Below are 13,435 nucleotides of genomic sequence, written 5' to 3'. Positions count from 1 at the left end.
ACACACTCTGACCGAACGCTCGTGTTCCCTGGAGCACTTTTATTACGTGTCTGTGAACAGAATGGGGGCTAAACTGAAATGGCATCTCCTCCCATTGGGGAGAAGAGTCAGTTCAGCAAGTGATTACAGCGGAGGGTAAGACCGAGAAAGACAAGTACCGTATGACGTCGCTTAGAGTGGAATCTAGAAAAGTGACATAAATGAGCTTGTCTACAAAACAGAAACAGACGCACAGACACAGAGAGCAAACTTGTGGTTACCAAAGGGGAAGGGGGGAGGGATAAAAAGGAGTTTGGGATTCACAGATACACACTTATGTATATAAGATAGATAATCCACAAGGACCACTGTATAGCACGGGGAACTCTACTCAATATCTTTTAATAACCTGTAACGGAAAAGAATCTGAAAAAGAATATATATATATATGCATATATATATATAACTGAATCACTTTGCTGGACACCTGAAACCAACATGACACTGTAAACCAACTCTACTTCAGTAAAAAAATTATAGCCGAGGATAAGTAATAGCATAGGGGATGAGCAGGGAGGTGCAGGGAAACAAGGCCCTCGATTCAGACCTGCAAGAGCAGGGAGAGCGTCTGGGAAGCAGAGCCTAGTCTGAGATGTAAAGGCTGAGTAGGTACGGGCCCTCAAAGACCCAGCAAGGGGCCAGGGAAGCCAGAAGAGGAGGGGAGGTCACAGTGTTTCCCACAAAGGGACGCTGCAGGGGGTGGGGTGAGAAGAAGTGGCGTTGCCGGTTCTCCATCCACAGGTTCGTCTCACACACACTCATACGCACACTCACACATACACTGACCTCACACTCACACCCTCACACACACACACACCCTCACACACTCACCTTCACACACACACTCACACCTCACACACAGTCACTCTCCCACTCACACCCTCATAAACACTCACACACACTCACACCCTCACACACACTCTCACACTCACACACTCTCACACTCACACCCTCATAAACACACACACCCTCACACATAGTCACTCACACACACTCACACCCTCATACACACACTCACACCCTCACAGTCACTCTCACACTCACACCCTCACACACACACTCACACACATGCACTGACAACCTCACACACTCACACCCTCACACACTCACCTTCACACACTCACACACACCCTCACACTCACCTTCACACACACCCTCATACACTCACACACACACTCTCACACACACCTACTCACACACACGCTCACACACACTCACACCCCGCTCTTCCCACTCTTTAAATTCCACAGGTCCTGCGAAGTCCGGCATCCTCATCCTGTTGTAGAATCTCTGCTCAGCGCCAGACCTTCCCTAGAAAGCCTCCTTCAGCATTTCCCTCCTGTGGGACTCTGGCTTTTCAAGTTCTTGAGAAGTTTCTAAAACTGCGGCACGAATATTAAGGTCCTGGTAAAGTGCTGACATGTGTAATTCCAAGGCTGTTCCTGGGTGGTTATCTCCACACGCAGACTTTAAGCCCCTTCAGGCAGGAATGTCATGAACTTTGTATCTTCCTCAGTAACACGCATAACCCACAATACACTTCATCCTGAGAGGTATAAAAAGTGACTAACCTCTGAAAAGTGTGTCATAAAACATAACGTAAGCTTAAGCTTTCAAAAACTACAAATTCAAAAAAAAAAACTCTTAATTCTTGTTATTATTGCCAGGCACAGTGGTGCTCAGAGCGTTTATCAGCTATAGGAGGAGCGCACTGACTTCTGGGGGTGAAGATATCCAAATGAAGGTGACTCACTGGGCAGCATAACTACCTGATTCTGGTTTGGTGTCACCTCAGTTCCTCGAGAAAATGTCATCATACTGGCAAAAGCGAGACAGAAATCAAGTAACAAATTTAAGGCCCAAGCCATAGTATGATGTTCAATATTCTAAATGAGTTTAAATCCATTAATTTGGAAAAATTTCATCACAAAGTACTGAAAGCACGTGTGGCTGTGATAAGGGAACAGTTACAATCATCTTTTAAAATGTTATGTGAAGGGAGGGTTGACAGGGAGCAAAGAAGCCAGCCATGGTCTCAATTTTCAAAACAAAGAAGGTGGATTCCAACTTTAGCCTTGAGAGCTTGACACTGATTCCAGGCACGACTCCCACGAGATTCTTAACATTATCATCTGTAAGCGCCCAAAATGTGAAGTATTGTTACCTACCAGCTAGGGAGAGCTCAAAGGAACTCATCATTACAAAGGAACCCATCATTACAAAGGAACCCAGGGCTATTTCTTTTTGTTTTTACAGGGCTGCTTCATAGCTATTCTGCAGAAAGTGGAAATGCAGTCCAGCAAGGAACCTGACTGAGTCTGTCACAGAATGCATCCGCCCCGCCCACATGAAGGAATGTAAACGCTGAGGAAGGAGAGTCACTTGACTATAACGCTGCCCAAATGGCCTTATAAAGACCACTAATTCATGGGCTCCTGCAAAGCAAGGGACGGCGTCTAGGACCAAACGTCCTGCCTGTTCTCCACTCTGCACAGTCATTGGATGAAGATATTAACTGCATCCTGACCACATCTGCTCATGCCTCTAAATGGGGAAGAGCAGCTAATCTGTATCATGGAATCAGCATCCAAAAATATCCTGACCTTCTGGAACAACAGGCTAATGAAAGGTAAAGGTTACATTTAATTGCAATAAGTATTTTTCAAAGTCCCAAATCTAGTAGCCAAATGTACAAATTGAGGAAAAGAAGTATACTTGCAGAGAAGTATGCAAAAAGATGCCTAATCAAACAGTGCAGTATGGATGCCAAAAATATAGAAGGGGAGAGGACAAATTTGACTTTAGGATGATTTACCATGTGGTACCCAGAGGAGATAGCCAGACAAGTCCAATGATGTTAGTCTGTTCCTGTTTGCTCAGCTCTCAGGACCACACTTTCAGAAAAACAGGAATTCATCCAAAGGAGAAATTCCTTGATGATAATGGGATTCTAGACCTATGCCAATTAAGGACAAGTTGAAGGAAATGAATATTACCATAGAGATCATAGACATATTATATCTCTGTTATGTAGAAAAGATTTCTGTATAAGTACTCTAAGAGGTAAAAACTGGGATATGAAGATTATAGAGGCAAGTAGTACAGTTCACTATAAGGAAAGAGTTCTTACGCTCAGAGCAGGTCAAATAAAGGAATGCCTCCCGCGTTCAACATGAATCTCGATCAATAGCTCGCCTAAATTGATCTTAATATTCTCCTTGAATTTGGAAATAAGATCACCTGCTAAAAGTGAAAAAATAAAGATAATTTGGACTGGAAAACCTGGAGAACCCTGGAACATGTCTGATGGGGAAATTGACAGGAATTATCCAAGAAAGACTAGAATAACTTCCGAGCACCGTTAACCATCCCTGAAGCTGAAGGTGGAGTGAATCGGGTGCTGGCAGGGCTAGTGGCAGGAGATTAAGGGAGGGGGCAGAGCCGACGTGGCTGTCCAACGTCAGTGCGCGGAGCAAAGAGGAAAACCGAGAAAATCGGGACCGGCCCAGGAGCAGTCGCGGGACAGGAGCGGGTGCGCGGTACCGGGTGAGGGGCTTCCTGGAAGGGCAGGAGGTGGGGTCAGAAAGGGCACACGGAAGGCTCGGCTTTTTCAGCTGCGCAGCCCTGCGTGATGGGAAGGCCCGGAGGGCGGGGGCCGGACACCAGTGGATTCCCAAGGTGAAGCAGCGCAGGCTGAGGTCCTGTGGACCCAGCGCACAGGTGCTGAATGAAGTCCTGAGCGACATGGGCAGCCCTGCGTGATGGGAAGGCCCAGAGGGCGGGGGCCGGAGCCGAATGAAGTCCTGAGCGATGACAGCTGATCAAAGTGGAGGAAGCAAATCCCCTGTGAGCGTAGATTCCCAAGGGAAGTGGAATACTCAGGAAGTCAACGAGCACGGGTCACAGGGAGAGGGTAACACCCGCGAAGGGTGTAAACTTAGAAAGACCAAGGGTAGCTGGGCGATGGTGAAAGAATTAACAGTTCGAAGCAGCTCTGAACAGCCTGCAGGCCCCATGGGAGAAAAGCACAGGCATGCGTGTAGGACCAAGACCACGGACAGTCCACATAGGGTCCTTGCAAAACAGATACTAATCCTGAGATGGTGTTGTCGAACAGAATACCTGCAGCACCAAGGCACCAAAAAACTTAAATCAATAATTAGGAAGACACCCACTATGTGCCAGGTACCGGGAATCCAAGGATGAATATCCTGAGGGAGATCTGAGTTTGGTAGCAATCCAGACATCTGAACAGGTGTTTCTTTTTCAACCGAAGTATGTTGATTTACAATGCTGTGTTAGCGTCAGGTGTACAGCAAAGTGATTCAGATATATATATATATATATATATATACACACACACACATATATATATATACCTTTTCTGATTCTTTTCCCTTATAGGTTATTACAAGATATTCCCTGTGCTGTAAAGTAGGTCCTTGATGATGATCTGCTTTATATACAGCAGTGTGTATCTGTTAATCCCAAACTCCTAATTTATCCCTCCCCGCCCCTTTCCCCTTGGTAACCGTGAGTTTGTTTTCTATCTCTGTGAGTCTGTTTTGTAAATAACTTCATTTGTATCTTTTTTTTTCCAATTCCACATGCAAGTGATACCGTATGATATTTGTCTTTCTCTGGCTTCCCTGTCTGAACAGGTATTTTTATTTTTATTTTGAATTTATTTTTTTGGTCGCACTGCGCGGCATTAGCATCTTGGTTCCCTGACAAGGGATCAAACCCATGCCCCTTGCATTGGGAGCGTGGTGTCTTAACCACTGGACCACCAGGGAAGTCCCTAAAAAGGTATTTTTAATGTAAGGCAGCAGAGTGAAAGGGGACACATAGTTATGTCAGACCTGGGAAAAACTGAGGATTAAGAAGCTTTCCTGGGGGTGCCCAGACCCCTTTCCTGGGGTGTTCACTCCCAAAGCCACTGTCTTCTGTTGGCTTCTTGCTAATTCCTACTGTGGTGAGAAGGTAGAAGTGGTACCCGAGTGAATTAACTTGAGTTGCCTTTGATTTTCTGAAAGGGAGAGTTTATTTTAATAAAAAGATTATTAACGGCCAGAAAGGATTCCAGGCAAGCAACTACACGCAGTTGATAATCACATTTTTGTGGCTGGACCTGGGGGAGGGGGGGATCATGGCCCAAAGCCCCTCAGGGTTCATAAGGTACTCACTCTCCTACTGCTGCTGGGCGGGAACTGGCCTAAAGCTCCTCACTCCGGGCAAATAATTCTGTTCATACCCTGTAAGCCTGAAGGCTGCAGGAAGAACAAGCCTGTGGGCCTGCACTCAGGGGAGAGAGAAATAGATGAACTAGGTCAGACGCTTCCAAACTGTTTGAGAGAAACAAAAGAAGCAAATGTGAGTCAGGATAGCCAAAAATCACTCCAATGCCAAATGAGTCAACTAATCTATGGGTGGCTAAATTGGTTCATCTGAAGACCTAAAACTTGCCAAAAGATTTTCTTGTATCAAGATGGAGAGCCCCAACCAAAACTGCTGCACAGGCACCTAACGAATATTTACTGAAAACATCTAGATGGCCTAGAGACTAAAAGCCAGTGAAATTATTGATATTTTAGAAAGAAAAGCAACTGTTTCTACAAATATGCAGAAAAGTAATAAACTGTAATGTTTAAGAAGAGTTGCTTGGGTAAATATTTATAATTAAGTGGTATAAAAATCAATGATACAAAAGTTATATATCCTAGCAAATAAAAGGAAAACTAAGCAACTTCCTGGAAAATCTAACATTCATAATGGAAATAACAATTTGAGTGATCACTTACTTCTTTAGTCTTTAGTCCAATATTAATTTTAAAAGTTTTTTAAAATAATGCCTTAACACAAGATCATTTTATAAGCCATAGTTACATGAGATTTGAGGACCAAACCTTGTGAAGCTACGTCTCCTTCTACATTCTCAAGAACGACAAAAAAGTATCTTGGACATGTTATTTTATACCTGGATACCTAGTAGCGGGGACTTAAAGGGGCTTTTTATATTCATACACTATGAAACACCACACCAAGCGTAAGTACTTTCTATTTGTGTTGGGTCTCAAAGAGAGAAAAATAAAATTCTTATTTTCTCTGTCATACATTAGAAAAAAGATCCTACAGCACAAGAAAAAACAGAATACCCATCTATTCATTACAAATTTCTATTAAATAAACTTCAGCTACTTAAGTTTCCTCGTTGATACATTTAAAAACATACAAGTGGGTCTGTTTTATATGAGATGTTTAATTACTGTACCAATAATTATTCTAGAATTTTTCCTACTACTTTATGTCTACAGGCTTTATGTAAAGAGCCTACTGTTTTGACATGAAAAGTATAGCTTATTTATTTTAACTGCGTGCCTCTTATTTTTTTGTTGGGTCATAGATCCCTTTAGATATCTGAGGACTCTGGATTATCTCCCTAAAAATGCAGAGACTCAAACGTTTAAATACAATTTCAGGATCCCCAGAAGCAATCCACAGACCGAGCTGTGTAATAACTGAACAGAGAGCACAGACTACACGGGCAAACTCCACCAAAAGCATAACACTGTTAACATGGCTTTTTGACAAATTAAGATTTGCTTCGAAATTTTAGACATCATATTTCTGTTAATTGCTGTTATTATTGATTTTTGTCACTCTTCATAATATAGTACCTGAAATGACAACTCCCAAAGAAAACAAAAAAAACACAGCCGTTTTAGGAAAAGCAACGGATTAGTCCCACACTAGGAACCAAGGTATAAAAATCTACATCCATCACTGAAGGCTCTAGCGCTTATCCACGTGTCGTCAGAGGGTCAACGATGTTCCTCCCAAGAGCAGTTCTAGTTGGGAGGTAAGCATTTGATGAAATCACTATCACAGGACTGACCCTGGTATGCTATAAATGAAGCTCTAATTTAAAACTGTATATACGACCTGTTCTACTTAAAATTCCAGGGGGTTTCAGTGTGATGGAAACCAAGACGCCCCAGTCACAATTAAGCGACACGTTCAACCATCTGGCTTACTTCAGAAGATACACACTGTTCACCAAGTGCAAAACGAAGGCGCGACCCTGGGAAACGAGGGAGCTAAGGAAAGACGCGCGGAATGCATAACCCGAAATCACATGACCACTTGCAGCGGAGCGCCCACACAAGTGCCGCCGCGAGGCTGCTCGGCCCACCCGGGACAGGCTGCGGGCACCGGCCCGACGCCCACCGCTCCCCAGGGCGCCGCGGTCACAGTGGGCATCGGATCCCCAAGCAGTAATTAACACGCGCGCGCACACACACAGACGCACAGGCACGCGCGCGCGCACACGAAAACACGCACAGTCACGCGCGCGCGCACACAAACACACGCACGCGCAAACGTGCACAGACACGCGCGCGCGCACAAACACACGCACGCGCGCACACGCACACTCCCCGGCGGAGCCCGGCGGCCCCCCTGGAAGTTCGCGGCGGCCCCGCTGAGCGATCCCGGGGTCGCAGCCGCCCGGCCCCCAGGAGCGCGAACCGCTCAACGCGCAGCGCGGCCGGACGAGGCTGCGGGGACGCCGGCGCGGCCTCGCTCCCCGCGGGCCCTCCGCCCTCGGCCGCCGCGGGGCCCCGGCGCGCGGAGCTGCCCCCGGCGTGGGAACCGGGCCCGGCCCCGCGAGCGCAGGAGGGCTTCCTGGGGGGCACGCGAGGGCCCGGGCGGGGGGCCGCGGAGAGGGCCGCCCCGGAGCCCGGGCCGGCGAGGGCGCGCGGCGACCACTTACTCGGGGGCGTCCCGACCTCGGGCTGCGTTTCCGGCTGCCGGCAGCTCCGGGGCGCGCCTCGCAGCTCCGCGCCGCCCGCGCAGGAGGAGAGTGGGCGGCGGGCGGCAGAGGGGGGCCCGGCGGCGGCACCTGCCGGTCCCTGCGCCGCTGTCCCCACCGCCGGCGGCCGCCGCGCTTCTTCCCGGCTGCCGCTCAACAGGCGGGGCGGGCGCGGCGCGCAGCGAACCCGGCTCCCGCGCGGCGCCCACGCTCAGGCAGCCCCGGCCCCGGGCTCCGCTCTCTCTCCCGCTCTCCCTCCCTCTCTCCTCCCCCCGCTCAGCCCCAAGGATCCCTCGCAGCGCCTCTCCCCGCGGTCTTCTCGGAACCCCTCCCCTTCCCTGCACCAAAAGGCTGAGAAAGCAAGCGGCGGCTGGAACGCACCATGGTGAGGTTACGCCGGGCCCCTGTGCGCTCGCGGCGCGCCCTCCCGCGAGTGTCGGCCGCCTGGGGCCGGGGGGCTCCCGCGCGGCTCCCTGCTCTCCGCGTGGACTCTAGCAGCCGAAGTGCAGGGAAGCTGCACCGAAACCTGCTCCTGGAAAGCCAGCTCGGGGCTGAGTGTCACCCTCTGCGACCATTCTAGCGCAGGGGGACTGAGTCCTCCAGCCGCCCCGTCGCCTGCCCAGCAGCTGCTGTGTGGAGACGGCGACCAGGGAACAGGGACAAAGGAAGAGAAAGGAGAAGGAGGGAGGGAACGCAAGGAAGATTTGGCCGACTTAAAAAACAATGTTTTCCACTATGCACTGGGCCGGAAAAACCTCAGTTCTCCGTAGTTAGAAACTCCAGCATTTCTGCTGGGAAACTGATGTCTCTGCATGGATGGTTTTCGTGCCCTGGTTCTCAGGTTAAAGCCGATCTGCTCCTTTGCAAATGCAGTTCTATGGCTGCAGAGCATTTACATCTTTCCAGTGAGGTCCTGATTCTGCTTGGCTCGGTACCTTTAGTTCTGTTTGTTGGGTGTGCAGTGTGTGTGAGTGTGTGTGTGTGTATTCCAGAACAGAAAAAAAAGTTCTTATATAAATGTTTTGAGTCACCTTTCCGACCTCAAAAAAGCTCATTATGCTGTTTCATTTTGAATTCATAATTAATCATGATTATTATGCGATCTTTCTTCAAACCCAGGAACTCTGAGATACATGGTTCGTGGTTATCTCCAATTCGTATATTTCTCCCTAAACTTACCCACATAATCTCTCCATTTTAGACTCATCTCGCAGCCTTGACAACTATGCTGTCCTCAAGGCAAACATCAGTCAGAATAAACATACATTTAAATAAGAAAAAAGACATTTAAATAAGAAAAAAAGGCATTTAACTAAAATTTGCCTTAGTATCGGGCAACTGGTCTAGAGCTATAAGTGTGCATTTTTTGGCTCTGCCATCTCTGAAACCATCTGTTTCTCTACACCCGATGCATGATAATCTCTTAGGTCAAAAGGGCTTTTGTCTTCAGAGAATTTAAGTCCTAGGAGGAAACAAATAAGTAAGAAGTACCCAGTACCGCATAACTGAAAGAGGATTTCATCGTATTTTAAGAAAGATAAAGCTAATGATTTGAAAGCTCAGAGGAAACGCAGACACCTTCTGACAGGAGACTATTTCATATCAGGACGGCAGTGGAGTCAGGCCTTACAGCACAGATAATATCTGGGAAAAGATAAAATAGAGGAAGTGTTTGTCTTCTGTGTTTTCCCGGCAGAGGCAAACTTGTGAGCAAAGGCTTGGAGGTGGGAAGGCAGGGCCCTGATGTTCATAAAGGGAGTGGCGATCACAAGGGTCGGAAAGGCCATCATTATCAAGTCTGCAAGTAACACACGCTGGAGGGGGTGTGGAGAGAAGGGGACACTCCTCCACTGTTGGTGGGAATATAAACTGGTGCAGCCACTGTGGAGAACAGGGTGGAGGTTCCTTGAAAAACTAAAAATATTGATAGAACTCCCATATGATCCAGCAGTTCCACTCCTGAGCATGTATCCGGAGTGAACTGTAATTCGAAAAGATACATGCACCCCTATGTTCGCAGCACTATTTATAGTAGCCAAGACGTTGAAGCAACTTAAATGTCCATCAATGGATGAATGGATAATGAAGATGTGGTGCATGTACACAGTGGAATACTACTCAGCCATCAAAAAGAAGTAAATAATGGCATTTGCAGCAACAGTGGATGGACCTAGAGATTATCATACTAAGAGTAAGTCAGAAAGAAAAAGACAAATACCATGTGATAGCACTTATATATGGAATCTAAAATATGACACAAATGAACTTATCTATGAAAGAGAAACAGACTCACAGACATAGAGAATAGACTAGTGGCTGCCAAGGGGGAGGAGAGTGGGGGAGGGATGAATTGGGAGTTTGGGATTAGCAGATGCAAACTATTATATATAGGATGGATAAACAACAAGGTCCTACTGTACAGCACAGGGAACTATATTCAATATCCTGTGATAAACCATCATGGAAAAGAATATAAAAAAGAATGTATATGTATGTATATAACTGAATCACTTTTCTATATAGCAGAAATTAACACAACATTGTAAACCAACTATACTTCAATAAAATAAATTTAAAAGGGAGTCATTTGCAAAGTACACCAAAAAAAGTATAGGCAGATGAGGTAGAAAGGTAAGTTGAGTCCAGATGGCCTCATTTGCCCGCCTTCTAGTTGTCATGCATTGCAGCTTCATATAAAACCTGTTTTTTTGTTTTTTGTTTTCCTCTACTGTCATTACTCTTGTCAACATACCCTTCATCCTGGATCATGACTTGCTTGACCCATTCATTCTTGCCTTTACCAGCCTCAAATTCTAAGGCACACAGACTCCTTGGTAAGGACTACATTTAACCTCAGTACTTTCTACCAGGACCTACCCAGTTTCACCAAGGGTAGCTCTCAGGTAGAGAGTGTCTTGTGCAGGCAATTCCTCAGAGACATAGTGGGTTCAGTTCCAGGCCGCCAAAATAAAGCACATATCACAGTAAAGCGAGTCACACAAATTTTTTGTTCCTAGTGCATATAAAAGTTATGTTTACACTACACTGTAGTCTATGAAGTATGCAATAGCATTATGTCTAAAAAACAATGTATCTGCCTTGACTAAAAAAATACTTTGTTGCTAAAAAATCCTAACCATCAATGAGCCTTCAGTGAGTCTTAGTAGCAAGTCAAAGATCACTGATCACAGGTCACCATAACAAAATACAATAATAATGAAAACGTTTGAAATATTGTGAGAATTACCAAAATGTGACACAGAGGCATGAAGTGAGCAAATGCTGTGGGAAAAACGGCACAGATAGACTTGTTCGATGCAGGGTTGTCACAAACCTTCAATCTGTAAAAAAACGCAATAAAGGGAAGCGTACTAAAAAGAGGTCTGCCTGTGGTCCTCCCCCATTCTCTATAGGGTGTGTGGGAAAAGCAACCGACCTGCGGTACAGGAACCACCAAAGCGTGATTGTGAGAGACATTCTCTAATCTGGATGACTGATATGCCTTGAAAAATTACTAAGAGTTCCTTGATGTTGGGAAGTAGTCTTTCCAGCCTAAGTGCTTAGCAAAGAACATGCATCTCAGTAGGGACTCGGTAAAATCATTGAATGGATGAATGAACACCTGAATATTTCATCATCTTTGAGATCTGTTCTGTCTTACAGATGATGTATAGGTTAAAACCTACTTGCCTCCACTTTATTGAGAATAGGAAAGTTGTCATGACAACTTCATCAAAACGTTAACAAGGACAAATATTCAGTTTAAAGCGACTTTCCGTAACTTTGTCCCTCAGGCAGAAAAGCTCAAGTTTTTCTTCTCAAGATGCTTTGTTTTTCCTGTAGGCACAATTGGCAACAGCACACAAGCATTCAATTGTGTATTCTTTTCACATTTGCAGATGACAATGGCAATCAGAGGTGCGATCTAACTCCTTGCTACTCAGAGTGTGGCCTGTGTATCTGCAGCAACTCCATGACCTGTGATCTTGTCAGAAATACAGGCCTCAGGCCTCACCCCAAACCTACCGAATCAGAACTTTTATTTAACAAAATCCTGGGTAACTCGTATGCATATTACAGCTTTGGAAGCACTGGTCTGCAGTCGGCTCACTAAGTATACTCCACCTGGAAATGGGTTTTATGAATCTGTTTAAACCTGGGGATTTTTAGAGCAAGCCTCTTTCTTTTTTTCTGGGATTTTATTACCATATCAGTTCAAATCAACTAATGCGACTAATGGATTCATCTTTTTGGCTTCTTGGCCTAGTTCATAAACAAAAACCACAAGTTCACAAACCAAAGGAATTTAGAGAGAAAAGGGAGAGGGTGGGAGGGAAGAAATGTGAGGAAATTGTACGCTAGTGTACATGTACTTTTAAAAAATATGTCAGAGGTAGAACTTCTCTTTACTTTTTAGCAAACAAACCATTGACCGTACTGTTTATCACATCAAGGTAACTTGTCAAACTTCATTATCTTTGTTTTTCTCTTTATTATTCTTTTTTCCTCCTTAAGGTCATTTACTTTCAATTTGTTTGAAACGCACCTAGTTAGATGTCTTTTGCCCTGGTAACCTGTGATCAATCATTGGGACCACATTAGCATCGCACGTCTCTTTTGGAATGTGAGGTTTTAATTCAGGAAAGCAGAATGCAGGAGGTCGGAGCCCCTAAATTTCTGGTCCTGATATACACGTTCACGAAGCAACGTGGGCTTTAAGAGATTCCAGTGGGGACGGAAATAGAGTTCATTATATTTTCTCAAAACAGATGGTGTTTGTCAGCGTTCAGTAGGGTGGTTGGCAGACTAATGCCCTCACGCCCTCCACCCCGGCCCCAGGATGCCGTGTCCCGATCCCTGAAACCTGTGAATAGCTTATGTTTCGTGGCACATGGCCAGGGGCAGTTAAGTTTGCACACAGAATTAGGATTGTAACCGATGGACCTTGAGGTGGGCAGATTACCCCAGATTACCCGTGTGGGCCCAATCACGGGGTCCTTATAAGTGAAAGATGGAGGCGAGAAAGTCCGGGTCTGAGGCAGAGAGAGCCACAGGGATGCGGTGTAAGGAAGACTTGCTCAGCAGTTGCTGGCTTGAGGGTGGAGAGGGGTGAGTAGCTAGGGATGCGCGCAGCCTCTGGACAGGGTGAGGCTGGAAAGCACTTCTCGCTGAGCCTCCAGAGGGGAGGCAGCCACGTGAGCACTTTGCATCTGGTCCAGCGAGACCCGCTTCAGACCTCTGACTCCCAGCAATGTGAAGCAATACACGTGCGTTGTTTTAAGTAACTAGATTTGGGCAATTTGTTACAGCAGCGATAGGCAATTAATACCGATTTTGGTCCTGGGAAGTGGGGTGTTGCTCTAAAAAATACCTTAAACTGTGAAAGCAGCTTTGGAGGGGGTAGGCTGGAAGAATCTTGTGGAGCATGATTTGTTAGGAAGCCTAGGTTGCTTTGCGTGTACTGTTAGTAGACGTGCGGCCGTTCACTCTGCTCTCAACGAGTCAGAAGCACGGCAGAGAAAACCCCCATCACCTTAGAGAATCCCTGACAGGTCACAAATGGTCAGCTGGCAGAGCAGGGATGGT

The 13,435-nt window shown here is 46.2% G+C and overlaps 1 protein-coding gene across 2 annotated transcripts in view; it reads right to left on the bottom strand.

Annotated features, from left to right (window-relative positions):
• GUCY1A1 (guanylate cyclase 1 soluble subunit alpha 1) overlaps positions 1-8,752 on the bottom strand; it is a 62,065-nt gene extending 53,313 nt beyond the window's left edge. Inside the window, exon 1 of one of the 2 annotated variants that reach the window (XM_057547429.1) lies at positions 8,231-8,752. The gene's annotated coding sequence lies outside the window, so the exon portion shown is untranslated. Of the gene's footprint in view, positions 1-7,810; positions 8,025-8,230 lie in introns of those variants that run through there. The other variant, XM_057547428.1, reaches the window with a different exon arrangement.
• Positions 8,753-13,435: the final 4,683 nt, after the last annotated feature.

This window comes from Balaenoptera acutorostrata, chromosome 5, assembly GCF_949987535.1.
Source record: "Balaenoptera acutorostrata chromosome 5, mBalAcu1.1, whole genome shotgun sequence".
NCBI lineage: Eukaryota > Metazoa > Chordata > Mammalia > Artiodactyla > Balaenopteridae > Balaenoptera > Balaenoptera acutorostrata.
This window is presented reverse-complemented; position numbering and strand designations above follow the sequence as displayed.